Genomic DNA, 16,314 nt, shown 5'->3' on the forward strand with positions numbered 1-16,314 from the left:
ATTTGATAGCATGTGATTGCTTATTGTCGGAGTTATTGAGATATATGATAGCATGAGATTGCTTATTGAGTTATATCATAGCATGAGATTGCTTATTGAGTTATTTGATAGCATGAGATCGCTTAGCTTATTGAGATATATGATAGCATGAGATTGCTTATTGAGTTATATGATAGCATGAGATTGCTTATTGAGTTATATGATAGCATGGGATTGCTTATTGAGATATTTGATAGCATGGGATTGCTTATTGAGTAATTTGATAGCATGAGATTGCTTATTGAGTTATTTGATAGCATGGATTGCTTATTGAGATATATGATAGCATTAGATTACTTATTGAGATATTTGATAGCATGAGATTGCTTATTGGGATATATGATAGCATGAGATTGCTTATTGAGTTATTTGATAGCATGAGATTGCTTATTGAAATATTTGATAGCATGAGATTGCTTATTTAGATATTTGATAGCATGAGATTGCTTATTGAGATATTTGATAGCATGAGATTGCTTATTGAGATATATGATAACATGAGATTGTTTATTGCGATATATGATAGCATGAGATTGCTTGTTAAAGTTTAAATATATTAATACCCATCAGTTGAGCATGAGTAATGTATTATGCCATGATTACATATATGTGTATATGTGAAAGCATGAGATTGATTGTTGAGTCAAATGATTGAGAAAGTATGCCTATTTGGTAATTAGGTTGCAAGTATATAGAAATACTGTTGAGCATGTTCAAGTGTTGATTAAGGTGATTGAGAATACTTGAACTAAGTGTGTGAAACAAATGTTTTCCAAAAGTATATTCTATAGTACTTTACAAGGTTGAGTGGCGTTATACTTAGCTTCGTGCTAACGGGTTGTTTTCTACTCGTTTTTTTGTTAACCCCTTTCAAGTGGACCCAGTTCTTGAGAGCGATCGAGTTATGCTAGATTAGCTTAGAGTGCTAGTTGTAGTCTAAACTCTTTTCTGTTATGTTTATTTTGGGACTTGGTTGTAGACCTAATCAAATGTTTTGATGGTGTTGGACACCGGAATTTTATTCCCCTAGTTTGTTTAAAGTTAGTTAAAGCTTGACTTGTTTAGATGTTTTCCTTGCCTGTGCAATCACCGTGCCTGGTATCTCACATGCTGCTTTGCTGGGTGTATTGTTCTCGCTTAGTAATTTTGCTGCTCAAAGACAGGCCGGTGTGGTTAACTCTTACTCTAATACGGAGTAATACTTTGCACAATTCTTTGCATATTCATGTATTTCTGGAGGGGATACTACTATTGAACGAAGGTTCAAGTACTTTGCTCTCTAATATTGCAGATTCTAATCCAGTGATTACCACTAATATTAGAGATGCAAGTATTGTGCCTAATTTAATTTAAATTGGCCATCTCTTATTTATTGTGCTTAATAATAGTGTGCCAATGCTGTTAATGGTACCGCTAAGCTTCATCTGGGCTTAATAATATCTTTAAACCTTTGCAAATACTGTAAGTCAAAGTGGCGTGCAACGCATATTATTGTTGCTCTATAGGCTACTGTGCCATTAAGTGGTAATGGAAATAATGAGATCAATGAGTGAACTACTAGCCAAGTGTACGTGGTAGTGTATGTGGACCTTGTAACTCAATTGCGATCATTAATAAAGAGGTGGATCACAACCCCTGGACCGAAGGGCTCTGAACGATTGTTTATACAATATACAAATATATTTCATGTCTTGGTCGAAAGAAGATAAAGATTAAAGAGATATGTGCTGTAAGAGACTCCCCAAGAACATACAAAAACTCTATCAGACTAAAGAAAAAACTTCCGCTGATGTGAAGAACTGGATCCAAGCTTTATGAACGGAGATAAAACTTTAAAATAGCATAACTTTGTGCTCGGTGAACGATTTTGGATGATTTTTTGTTTTAAATCGCGTATTTTTTTGAGACGGATGCAACCAAACAGCCAAAGGCGGTTTGCGTCGCCAATTTTGTCTAAAAATGCCTATTTTGCTCTGAATTCTAAAACCTACAGCATTGATTCACGGAATAAATTACGTTTGAAATATAATGCCTATTTTGCTCTGGATTTTTTCTGTTGTTTGTTATGTCATTTTATTACAAAGAATAAATGGCAGTCAAAAATGTATTCTCCTTGCAATAATACAATACGTATTCCCATAAAGACCTTGAAGGTATTAGACAATTCTGGAATTCTCGTGTATAGTTTATATTTTGTAATAGCTTATGCATTTCCAGTATAAATGCATTCTACAATAATAATAATAATAATAATAATAATAATAATAATAATAATAATAATAATAATAATAATAATAATAATCTAAAAACATAATAAGTGTGGATGAAGGTTATATCCTTCCTTTATGTCCCTTTTTTCCATTAAGTTTTATGATACACTATACAATAAATGTTGTACTATATAATATTTTAGACAAACATACCCCTATCGTTACAACTTCCGTTATCTTTTACACTATGGGTGACCCCCTGGGAAGTCCTCGTGTTGCATCCCCACCCCTCTTTTTAATTTTTTTTTTTTAAATTTTAACGACAAGCGGGTAAGTAAGGAGGTTCTCGGTTTGCGCGGTGAGAAGGGGTCAAGTACATTTTGCGCGCAGTATATGACGGATGCGATCATACCAGCACTAATGCACCGAATCCCATCAGAACTCCGAAGTTAAGCGTGGTTGGGCGAGAGTAGTACTAGGATGGGTGACCCCTTGGGAAGTCATCGTGTTGCATCCCCATCTCTCTTTTTAATTTTTTTTAAAAATTTTAACGGCAAGCGGGTAAGTGAGGAGGTTCTCGATTTGCGCGGTGAGAAGGGGTCAAGTACATTTTGCGCGCAGTACATGACGGATGCGATTATACCAGCACTAATGCACCGAATCCCATCAGAACGCCGAATTTAAGTGTGCTTGGGCGAGAATAGTACTAGGATGGGTGACCCCCTGGGAAGTCATCGTGTTGCATCCCCATCCCTCTTTTTAATTTTTTTTTAAATTTTAACGGCAAGTGGGTAAGTGAGGAGGTTCTCGATTTGCGCGGTGAGAAGTGGTCAAGTACATTTTGCGCGCAGTTCATGACGGATGCAATCATACCAGCACTAATGCATCGGATCCCATCAGAACTTCGAAGTCAAGCGTGCTTGGGCGAGAGTAGTATTAGGATGGGTGACCCCCTGGGAAGTCCTTGTGTTGCATCCCCACCCCTCTTTTTAATTTTTATTTTTTAAATTTTCACGGCAAGCAGGTAAGTGAGGAGGTTCTCGGTTTGCGCGGTGAGAAGGGGTCAAGTACATTTTGAGCGCAATACATGATGGATGTGATCATACCAGCACTAATGCACCGGATCCCATCAGAACTCCGAAGTTAAGCGTGCTTGGGCGAGAGTAGTTCTAGGATGGTGACCTCCTGGGAAGTCCTCGTGTTGCATCCCCACCCCTCTTTTTAATTTTTTTTTTTAAATTTTAACGGCAAGCGGGTAAGTGAGGAGGTTCTCGGTTTGCGCGGTGAGAAGGGGTCAAGTACATTTTGCGCGCAGTATATGACGGATGCGATCATATCAGCACTAATGCAGTGGATCCCATCAGAACTCCGAAGTAAAGCGTGCTTGGGTGAGAGTAGTATTAGGATGGGTGACCCCCTGGGAAGTCCTTGTGTTGCATCCTTACCCCTCTTTTTAATTTTTTTTTTAAATTTTAACGGCAAGCGGGTAAGTGAGGAGGTTCTCAGTTTGCGCTGTGAGAAGGGGTCAAGTACATTTTGCGCGCAGTACATGACGGATGCGATCATACCAACACTAATGCACCGGATCCCATCAGAAATCCGAAATTATGCGTGCTTGGGCGAGAGCAGTACTAGGATGGGTCACCCCCTGGGAAGTCCTCGTGTTGCATCTCCTCCCCTCTTTTTAATTTTTTTTTTAAATTTTAACGGCAAGCGGGTAAGTGAGGAGGTTCTCGGTTTGCGCGGTGAGAAGGGGTCAAGTACATTTTGCGCGCAATACATGACTGATGCGATCATACCAACACTAATGCACCGGATCCCATCAGAACTCTGAAGGTAAGCGTGCTTGGGCGAGAGTAGTACTAGGATGGGTGACCCCCTGGGAAGTCCTCGTGTTGCATCCCCACCCCTCTTTTTAATTTTTTTTTTTTAAATTTTAACGGCAAGCGGGTAAGAGAGGAGGTTTTCGGTGTGCGCGGTGAGAAGGGGTCAAGTACATTTTGCGCGCAGTACATGACGGATGCGATCATACCAGCACTAATGCACCGGATCTCATCAGAACTCCGAAGTCAAGCGTGCTTGGGCGAGAGTAGTACTCGGATGGTTGACCCCCTGGGAAGTCCTCGTGTTGCATCCCCACCCCTCTTTTTAATTTTTTTTTTTAAATTTTAACGGCAAGCGGGTAAGTGAGGAGGTTCTCGGTTTGCGCGGTGAGAAGGGGTCAAGTACATTTTGCGCGCAGTAGATGACGGATGCGATCATACCAGCACTAGTGCACCGGATCCCATCAGAACTCTGAAGTTAAGCGTGTTTGGGCGAGAGTAGTACTAGGATGGGTGAGCCCCTGGGAAGTCCTCGTGTTGCATCGCCACCCCTCTTTTTAATTTTTTTTTTTTTTTAAATTTTTACGGCAAGCGGGTAAGTGAGGAGGTTCTCGGTTTGCGCGGTGAGAAGGGGTCAAGTACATTTTGCGCGCAGTACATGACGGATGCGATCATACTAGCACTAATGCACTGGATTTCATCAAAACATTGAAGTTAAGCGTGCTTGGGCAAGAGTAGTACTAGGATGGGTGACCCCCTGGGAAGTCCTCATGTTGCATCCCCACCCCTTGTTTTAATTTTTTTTTTTTTAAATTTTAGGTTCTCGGTTTGCGCGGTGAGAAGGGGTCAGTACATTTTGCGCGCGAAGGGGGAAGTCCTTGTGTTGCATCCCTACCCCTCTTTACGTTAACGAATATGTTCGCGAACGTGTTTGTCAACGTTCTCGAATACGTTCACAAACGTACGTGTTCGTTAACGTTCACAAACATGTTCGTTAACAAACACGTTCGCGAACATGTTGGTGTCCGTTCATGAGCACGTTCGTGAACCTTTAATAAACAAACACCTGCACATGTTCATGATCACAATTCGTTCGTGAACAAGAAATAATCTACGTTCATGTTCGCGAACGTTATTAAACGAACACTAAACGAGCTTGTTCACGAACATTATTAAACGAACACAAACGAGCTTGTTCACGATCTCTTAGCAAACGAGCATACAATTGTTCAAGCTCTGTTCGTTTATTAACCTAGCTCTAATTTTTGTTTGTTAATGGTTTGTTTACCTTAACAAACGAACATAAACGAACGTTTACCGAACACGAACACGAGTAGTTTGTCGAAATCTCTGTTCGCTAACACCCCTAAGTGATACTACTTCTAAGTCGAGGGGTGTCACTCGTATGCAAAAAATCATTCTGCAGCGTTCTACTTTGGGGAAACAACAAATTGAGCTTGATGGATTGGATCCTGTCGTCGGGCCAGCTAGCAGTGCATTTAAAAGTTATGTTGCATTAGTGGGACGAATCAATGTTCCTATCACAATATACCAATGGATGAATGTCCCAACAAAGACTAAGAATCTTATTTGGAAAGAGATCCTGGTAACTGACACACGCTTTTCGGTTACGGTTCTCTTTTTGGATAGCGTCGTCAAGAGGTTAGATAATATGGGGGTCGTGTAAGGATTTGAGGTGTACTAGTGATGAAACGGGGTGCGTGAGAACCACCCAGAGTGTCGTACTCAAGGATGTCAATGCGGAGTAAGGAGAGTGCAAAACAATCAAGTATCACGGTGTATTAACGAGAGATCAACTAAGTGCAAGAAGTGTCGGTTTCAACATGTGTTCAAGAGAGTGTAAGGGAAAGGCATAACAAAGGAAACAAAGGAAAGGAATAAAAGAAACTATAAAATAGAATGCAAAGTGGATTGGGGCTCTCATTCCTTTGTGCGTGCGAGGTGAATCAGGGCTAGTGTTGATCTAATCGAGCGAGATGACTTCCAATTTCATTCACCACTCGATTACTAGGTCTTTCATAGGTGTGGAACCACCGTCCCGTGACCACATTCCGTATGAGCATTTCAACAAATACTTTGTCTACATCTCATTCCGGGCCTTATCCTCTCGGATCTGAGGGCGGGAAATGCAAGGAGACAAGTCTAGGATTAAGCCACAATCTATTGTCGACCTACTCCTACTCAAACCTCTAGCATATGTTGTACACCATACACAAGAGTCCATTCAAAGTCTCTTCACAACAAGACATCAACACAAAGCCAAACAAATAGATCATTACCAAGGTTAAAAAAATCGCTAGGCGCCCAGAGGGCGCCTAGGGACCGCCTAGGGCGCCTAGAGCGCCTAGGCGGGCGCCTAGGTGGCCGACCGCCTAGCGCCTAGGCATCGATTAATCGGCGCCTAGGCCCGATTTTTACAACACTGGTCATTAAATATTTAGCCCAAATAAATGGGATCCAATCCACTACTAGAATTCTAGCCAATCATTACAAAGATCAAGATCAAGCAATGGCAAATAGGCAAAACAAGATATTATCAAAAGGAGAACAAGAATAGTTTTTACCCAAATCCAAGCTAGATCTCTTCAATAGATGATATGGGATGAAGATCCAAGCTACAAGCTCACCAAACCTTCAAATCTCCTTTACATATTAATTGGATCTTGGCTAAAACCTTAGAAAGAAAGGAAGAAAACTAAACCTAACCTAAAGCTTCTCTCTAAAACCTCTCTCTTAAAATTGTAGAACTAAAAAATACCGAGACATACAAGCTAAGAATATTCATCCACATCTTTTAGCTTGATGAGGTTATAAAAGGTTGGAGAAGATAATGATGGAAGCGAAGATGAAAGAAAAACAAGCACGTGTTCATTCAGATCCGTCTTATACAATGAGTCCTCCAAGTCCTCCACGTAGAGCCAAAAAGTGGAAGAAAGAAAGAATGGATAAGTCAGGAAATTTTTGCACCGAATCAACTAGATTGGTGGTGGAAAAATTGTAACTTTTTTTTTAAAGCCAAATGAATCAGATTGCATTAGCCACCACGGGCTGAATAAATGAAGGAGGTATATCCCTCCATAATGAACGTCCTGCTACTGCAGTTACATGTTTAGATAAGGAGTGCGCCACATGATTGGCCTCCCTATTAATAAAACAAACAAGAGTTTTAGGCAAAGCACTAATTAAACGATTACAAGTCAATAGAATGAAACCAAAATAATTGCGAAACGAACTAGCATAATTAAGACCCGAGACCAAAACTGATGAGTCCGTGTAAATTCTTCCACCTGAGTACCCATTATCCTTCAACCAAGAGAGGGCTTCACACATCGCCATTGCTTCCGCTAGGAGAGGATCATACGGACACGCCAAAGGACCATTTGCCGCCGCCACAAGAGGAGTCACCACCCAAAACCACAAAACCATAAGCCGCCGCATGTTGTGTACCGTGGAAGCCGGCGTCCACGAAGCAGTGGAATGTTGCTGCTACATGGGGGGTTTGTGCAGAAGCTGCCGCGGTGTGCAGTATGGTGTGCCTACTGCATGCACCAATCCGCCGCTGTTCACATTCCATCCAAGAAGTCCAGGACGCCGCATGCCGACGAAGAAGCAAATGTGGTGCCGGCAAGCTACCCTCCCACACCGCCGAGTTCCTAGCGGTCCAAAGAGCATGGAGCAAACCACAGATTTGGCCTTGTACATCAATACTAAAACATGTTGCACCACCGAGCCACTCCTCCGTCCACTGCAAGAAACTCCTGTTGGCAAAAGAGAGGATTTGAATTTGAGACATATGCCAAACATTGACAGCATATGGGCACGAACAAAAAATATGCAAAACACACTCCTCATATAAACCACATGACGGGCAAATATTAATTAGGTCCACCCTCATATTTATCAAGTTATCAAGCGAGGGCAATATATTCAAGAGGGCTCTCCATAGAAACACCTTCCACTTGGGGGGAACCTGCAACTTCCAGACATTATTCCACACAGGAGAAGGCTGTGAATTTATAAACCCAACCTCCTATAGCCATCCTTAACCGAGTAGCACCCCCTTAAATCCCCTTCCCAGTATCACATATCATCATAATCCAAACTTACAGGCAACTGCAATATAAGCATTGCATCCCGTGGATTAAAAACCTGTTGTAAATAATCACCATTCCATCTACCCGTGTGGGCATCAATCAGATCTGAGACTAACATTGACTGGCCATTATTCACCTGTTCATATTCAACATAAGGGTTTTGGGCATCCGGTAGCCAAGGGATTGTCCAAACTAGAGTAGATCTTCCATTGCCAATTATGCGCCTGCAACCGGACTTTAACAAATCCTGACTGGCCATAATGCTCCTCCATACGTAACTAGGATTACCACCCAAAACTGCCTCATAAAAGGAAGTAGTCGGGAAATACCTTGCCTTAAAAACACGAGCCATTAAGGAGTTGGGATTAGTAAGTAGCCGCCATCCTTGCTTGCCCAACAGGGCCAGATTAAACTCATGCAAACGCTTGAAACCCATTCCTCCAAACTTCTTGGGTTTGCACATCCTATCCCAAGCTAACCAATGAATGCTACTGTCATCACCACTCCGCCCCCACCAATACCTGTTCATTAGTCTCTCCAAAGAAATACATAGGGAAGTCGGGAGTAGGAAAATACTCATAGTATAAGTCGGCATGGCTTGTGCTACACTCTTCAAAAGGACCTCCTTTCCTGCCTTGGACAACAATCTTTTATTCCACGATCCAAACCTCTGCCTCAGCTTTTGCTCAACATAAGCAAAAAAAGCCCTCCTGTTCCTGCCTAAAATAGAAGGCAACCCCAGGTATTTCCCAAAATCATCAGCTTGTGCAACTGTCGAGGTCCCCGAAACGAGTTCCCATGTCCCCTCGTGAGTATTACGACTAAAAGAGACACTGGACTTATGAAAGTTCACCGCCTGGCCAGAGAAAGACTCATAGACACTCAGACACTTCTTCACCTCCAATGTTTCCTGCAGATTGGCTTTAAAGAAGAGCAGGCTGTCATTTGCAAAAAACAAATGCGAAATGGGTGGTGCCCCCCGGGCCACCCTGCATCCATGAATAAGGCCCTTAGCCTGAGAATCCTGCAAAAGCAAAGATAACCCTTCTGCACAAATGATAAACAAGTAAGGTGACAAGGGATCTCCCTGCCGTAACCCCCTTGTAAGCACAATCTCCTCCGTAGGCCTACCATTTACCAAAACTCTATACCGCACCGTTTGGACACACATCATGACCAACTGAACCCATTTTGCATAAAAACCCAAACCCATTAACATGTCCCTCACAAATGACCACTCCATCCTATAATACGCCTTGGCCATATCAAGCTTTAACGCGGCCCACCCCACCCGCCCTAGCTGTTTCCTTCTCAAGTAATGGCCAACCTCAGAAGCAATTAAAATATTGTCCGAGATCAACCTACCTGGGAGAAATGCACTTTGTGATTCCGAAATAATACCTTCCAACAAAGGTTTCATACGATTTACTACCATCTTAGCCATAACCTTGTACAAAACATTGCACAAAGCAATTGGGCGTAAATCAGACACACGCTCAGGGACACATTTTTTAGGGATCAAGACAATATTTGCATCATTCAAACATACAGGGAAAGATGGCTGAGAAAGACAATTAAGCACAAAGGAAGTGACATCCTTACCAATAACATCCCAGAAAGCTTGGTAAAAACCGGGATTCATGTCATCCGGACTCGGGGATTTATCTTTGCCCATAGAGAATAATGCAGCCCGGACCTCCTCCGGCTCAAACGGACGCAACAGATGAGCATTCTGGGCTTTGGTCACACGCGTCTGCATAGAATCAACGTTGAAAGGCCCTGGAGTCGCCCCAGAAGCAAAAATTTGCTTATAGTATGTAGTGACCAGAGAATCCAAAGCTTGACCCTCCTTCTAGACCCCATTATCATCTTTCAATTTCACAATAACATTCTTCTTCCTCCGTTGTGACGCGAATTTATGAAAAAACTTGGTATTCTGATCTGCCCCCTGAAGCCAGTGCTGCTAAGCACGCTGCCTCCAGAAAGCCTCCTCCTGAGATAGAGCTAGATTTAGACAATTATCCAGCTGCGCAAACTAGGCCAACGAAACAGGATCCCGGCTACCCCGTAATTTATCCATCTTCTTTCTTAGCTCACCAATCCGTTTACCGAACTTGTGATGGCGGTCACCACCCCACGCTTTCAGCCCCTTACCACACAAATCAAGCCTAGCCTGCAAATTCAACCCCTGTGAACCGGCCCATTCCTGCTCCACCACCCCCCTACACCCCTCATCCAACAGCCACGCATTCTCAAAGCAAAAACCACGCGGCCGAGTAGCATGCACCGACCCATAAATATCCAGAAAAAGAGCCGAATGATCCGACGAATCCGTACGAATATTATACAGCCTCGCCTTATCATAACAACCCAGCCAGTCCATACATGCCGCCACCCTGTCAAGCCGCTCTTCCACCCAGTCCACTGTACCCTTACCCCGCTCCCATGTAAACGGATAACCAATCATAGGAAGAGACAACAAACCACAATCCTCCAGGGCCTCACTGAAACCTTCAATCAAACCATTCGGGTGCGGTAATCTTCCCCTCTTCTCCGATTGGGCCAATAAATCATTAAAGTCACCCAAGACCACCCAAGGTAACTCAGAAGCCCCCTTAAGTGATCTCAAGTAATCCCATGAAGTTCTTCTCCTATTCCTCTGCGCAAAACCATAATAACACGTGAGCCGCCATTGTGGCCTCCCCGGGAGAGACACCACAAGGTCAATATGATTACCCGAATAACTGATTAGGCTAGCATAATTGTTTTTTGCCCATAAAAAACATAATCCACCCCTACGGCCGTCACTGTCAACCTTGAAACACCCCTCAAAACCCAATTTTACACGAAGCCTCTCAGAATGACTCCCATCTACCATCGTCTCCATCAAAAACACAAAATCCGGCTTCCTTTTGGAGACTAGGTCCTCGACTTCTCGAACCGTCCGTGGATTGCCCAAGCCACGGCAGTTCCAAAATAAGGTACTCATTGGGAACGGTGGGCCTAGTCCCCAGGTCCCACCAAACGAGAAGAACTAGTATCCACCTGCATGTCCCTGTCTACCTCCACCACACCACCATCCACACCCCTACGCCAATTCGGATCCACCCGAACCCCTAACTCCATCCCCAACACCTCCACTGCCGTTCCCTCCGGGCAGTTTCCGGCTCCCCCTCATGACACCCCACTGCCCACCACCCCGACAGCCCCTACTGCCGAAATTCCCCCAACCGGAGCCCCACGAAATCCTATCTCATAGCGCCGTTCCTGCCCTAGGTGAAACCACCTATCCCCCAACGCCTTTGCCGGATTCATACCCCGCCTTCAACGCCGGCCCATACAAATACTGATCAGACTTCAATGGTGAACGCCTCGCCTCCAAACAGAACTTGTCCGTATGACCTAGCTTGCCACAATAATAACAGAACATATGCAAGCGTTCATATTTAAAATTCACCCACGCCCACGAACCATCCCGGAGTATCATTTTCATGTTGCGCTTTAATGGCATAGCAACATCATGCTTCACCCGCACTCTATAGAACGTAGACCATGGCCTAGCAAAATTGCGTTCATCAACCCGCATGTATATCCCAACAAAGTCCCCAACTTTCTCCAGCACCTTCTCCGTGCGATAACCAATCGGCAAATCAAAAACCTGAACCCATAAGTCAACCAAATTTAATATTACCTGCGTGGGGTGTTCATCACCATTAAGGGGCTGGCAAATCAGAGTTGCATTCTCGAAGGCCCACGACCCCTCCTCCAACACACGACGCCTGTCCGCTTCGTCGAAGAAGGTGAATAGATAAAGATTAGGCTACACGTCCACCACCTCTATACCCATTAACGGACGCCATGTAGAAGCTAAAACCCGCTTCATCATCTCGTTCTTGATGCTTCGGTCTGTCAAGAACCGGCCGACTATCGACCAAGTTTGCTGCACCGACGTGTAATCAAGGCCGCCGGTTGGCTCATCCTCAAATCGAACGCCCAGGTCCTCCTCTTCCAACGTGATGTCTGTTGCACCATCAACAATATCCTGAACATTTATGCCAACAAGCTACGTGTTTCGGTTGTTGTTCGCTAATACGATCGCAAGCTACGTAGAAACCCTAGAATCCAGGGTAGAAAGTTAGAGAAACCCTAGATACCAGGGTAAAGGTGTAGTAGAACTCTTTTAATAAAGGAATACAGATTACAAATTGTAACTAAATATGTTTTAATTTACTACATTAATAGTAATTATTATTGAATAACTTTTATATATGTTAGGATGCTCTTGAGTTGCAAATTTATGAAGGAGAATTTGTTGATGATGGACGAAAAGATTCATTGAATGTTGCGTTGGGTACTAATGAGCATTTTGAACGTGTTAGAGCCATGGGCAGAGGACATGTCATCAAAAGCATATTTGGCCATGCAAAATGTCGCTAAAAGCCTTCTGAAGGTGTTCAACGATTGGTTGATGCTGTTGTTGATGCACGTGTTGATGCTGCTGTTTCACAAGCGTTAGAAAAACAAAATCAGCAATTTAATTCTAGGCACGAGGAATTGAGTCATCGATTAACTCAGCAATTTGAAACACGAATAGTTGAGATGATGCAGCAATTTGGTTCTCTGTAGACTCCTATTCACCAATATGTACAATCAAAGCAGCAGAATGATGTATGTGTGGATGCTGGGCGACAATCTCACAATGACAAAGCTAGTTCCCCGAACCCTTTTGATAATTTATCAGTTGTAAGTAGTCGTTTATAATTAATCTTACTATTATTTATTTATAACATTTTATATGACTCTTAATTACAAATTAATGCAGTTAGGGGCACGATGTCAATTGTTCTTAGAAGTTCCAATTAGATGACGTCTAGTGGCATATGGGACAGCTTACATTGGTGGACAGGTTCATGGGGTTGTACTGGATATAAATCAAGTGAAGGTGAGCATAAATAAAGTTATTGATCCAAGTGCACATGCACCATTCCCCACCAGTGAGGTTCAGCTTCTAGGTGTTGCATTTCAACACTTTATTATTTGGTCAAAGAAGCTGGTAGAGTTATGTACTGAAGCTGATGCGGTATGTACACTGAAAATATTTTTATTTTAAAATAGTAAGTAATTTACTTTTTAAAATAATAATTCTTACTTGTATTATAATTCACTGTTAAAAGAAAAGGCCAAACTGACTTTTCAGTCGGATGTGCAATCCCATCATCAAGAATTCACTATAGCTGATCCAGATTCTTTGACTGTTGTATGCAAAAAGGCCTCTAGAATAGCTAGCAGTCTTGAACACAATCTTGTGATCCATGTGGCTCTTGGTATTATGGGAAACATTGAGTATGCCTTTCAGCTTGAAAGTGTTGAGATAATGCGTTTCTTAAATATGGAGACCATCGATATTTCTCTATTTCAGTTCTTTATAAGGTAATAAGTCCTTTAGTATTATTTGTTCATAATAGTTTTATATTTATTTATCATCATAATTTTTAGTAATAATTTTTAGTAATATATATATATATATATATATATATATATATATATATATATATATATATATATATATATATATATATAGCCCCATATGTTCTCAAGTAATTATTAATTACGTTTTAAATAAAAGTACTTATATATAATATACTTCTATTATATAGTATATTCACTTAAAACTAAAAAAATTACTTATTTATAGTGGTCATTGGATGCTGATGGCGATTTGTCCTCGAATAAATGAAATTTTTTGGTTTGATTCAATTGGTCACGGGCCACGTGAAGACATTAAACAGATAATGAAAACGTATGTAAATTTATATATATAATTTATAGTTATTATTAAACTAGTGATGCCAAGTATTTACATATATTTTATGTCTTATATTAATATATAGGTGTGTCACTGCAACAAGCATGTTGTATGGAAAGAAACAAAATCCTTCACCGAAATGGACTACATGTTCGGTAAGTACTTCATTCACTTTTGTAAAACATGCAAGCTTATTTTTTTTTATTAAGTTTTTTTAATTGTATCGTAATTCAAATGTAGTGTGCTATACAAAAAGGAACTACTGAATGTGGCTACTATGTGATGAAATTCATGTTGGAAATTGTTTCCAACAACCTATACAAAAGGAATGGATAAGGCAAGTAATTTAATAATATATCTTTCTCCTTCAAATTTTTAAAAATACTTGCTTATTTATTATTTTTTTTATTTCTTTTGAACTTTGTAGACTTTGGAAAGACTAGGAAGATTGCCTTACAATAAACAAGAGATTGATAAAATTAGAGACAAATGGTCTAAGTTTCTTATGATGAATGGGTTAATAAAATACTTCTTAGTTGCTAATTTACATTTAAAATTAGTTTATGTTTATTAGCTTGATGTTTAGTAGTTTTGATGAGTTGTGTTATTTATTAGTTTCAAATTAGTTTATGTTTAGTAGTTGAATTAGTTTAATGAATTGTGTTATTTATATTAGTTTCAAATTAGTTGATGTTGAATGTTAAATTGCTGCACAAGTTCTGAAAGTTGATGTGAACTAAAACTGTAAAAACTATACAGGTTTTGGTAGAAATCATAAAATAATTTTATTAATAAAAAAAATTATAAATACGACGTCGGATTTTAGTAAAAAACCGATGTCGTAATAATTAATAATAATAATAATTAACTTACCATGTCGGTTTTTTACGAAACGCCGACGTCGTATTATTTTTATAAACAAATATGCTACTTACGATGTCGGTTATTTGTATAAATCAACGTCATACGTGGCAGGTTTGGCACTCAAGTATGGGTATGAAAGTGATTATTAATGTTTGGTTGATTGATTTTTAAAACACTATTATGAGTTTTGAATACCCTCATTAATGGAAAAACTCATTTCCTTATTTTATAAGGGTTTCATCCCATTATTCATCCTTAGCCTAATCATTCTCATTCCACCCTATTACCAAACATTCAAAATACTTTCACCAAAACCCATTAACATTACCATTACCAAGTATTTGATACCCATTTCGATTCCGATTCCCATGTGCGAATCAAACACACCCTAAGTTTAATTTTGACCGATTCATTTCCTAAAGGTTTACCAAATGAAACAATCTATAAAATGGATAATGGGATGAAATTAAAGCCCATGAAATATCTACAAGCTAAGTGAATAAGGAAAATGAAACTCTCATCAATTTCGCAGTAGATCTAGAGTTCAATTCACTACAAGAATACATACATTTAGTGACAAATCTTTTGTGACACTTCATAATTTAGTCACAAATAATATCCTTTTTGTGACCAAAAACATAATTCGACACTATTGTAGTCGTGGTTTTTCTGGCGTGGTGGGAGGTATGGGCAGTGCCAGTGATTTTTTTTTTTTCGTTCATTCATGTTTTATTTTTGTTTTTGTTTTTGGGGTTTAGGGCTCCGCAAAGTTGGGTGTTTTTTTTTTTTTTTTTTTTTAGATGTTAGACCTGGTAATTTGTACCAGTTTGGGGGGTTTTGGTCTGGCAGTGCTGGGCAACTATTCTCGGTGGTTCATGGTTTTTTACCAATTTTGAATACTGAGATATATTTGGTATTTTTCTTGTGCATACAGTGTTGCAGCAGGATAGAGAATCTCAGCAGTCTAGGTATTCACGAAGCATTCCAGCCGTTCATCTCTGTGGCACGCGGTGTTTCTCCGGTTATTATGAAATGGAAATTCTCTATTTACTTTTTTTGCGTGTGTGTGGAATTGAAAAGCAGGAGTTTTCTGATTGTGCATCGTGGCTTGTGAATTGATCGGTTGAAGTAGAAGCTGCAACATGATAGGCTCTAATTATTTAATTACTTTTCTATTCAAAACCTCAATTATGAGTTTTTCATTTATTAATTTATAGCTTTGTTGTGGGAATGTAAAATGTGCTTAAATGTTAGTTTGCTGATTCTTGTAATGGTTTGAAAATGTGATAGTTTGGTATGGTTATCAAGGTACTCAATTTTTGTTTAAGACTAGTAATTTTGAACGAACATTGATCCCATCTATTAACACTTCTTTCAAATCTCATATTTTATGCTTTCTGTTAGTTGCAACCATTGGCATAAGCTAGAAATTCTGACTAGTGTACTTCTATTTATTT

At 40.4% G+C, this 16,314-nt stretch overlaps 1 long non-coding RNA gene across 1 annotated transcript; it reads left to right on the forward strand.

Annotated features, from left to right (window-relative positions):
* The first annotated feature begins 13,771 nt into the window (after window positions 1–13,771).
* Window positions 13,772–14,130, forward strand: LOC109179195. The gene is made up of 3 exons (XR_002053856.1): window positions 13,772–13,784; window positions 13,883–13,987; window positions 14,079–14,130. It is a non-coding gene; the product is annotated as an uncharacterized LOC109179195 (long non-coding RNA).
* Window positions 14,131–16,314: the final 2,184 nt, after the last annotated feature.

This window comes from Ipomoea nil, unplaced genomic scaffold, assembly GCF_001879475.1.
Source record: "Ipomoea nil cultivar Tokyo-kokei standard unplaced genomic scaffold, Asagao_1.1 scaffold0878, whole genome shotgun sequence".
In the NCBI taxonomy this organism is placed as follows: Eukaryota; Viridiplantae; Streptophyta; class Magnoliopsida; order Solanales; family Convolvulaceae; genus Ipomoea; species Ipomoea nil.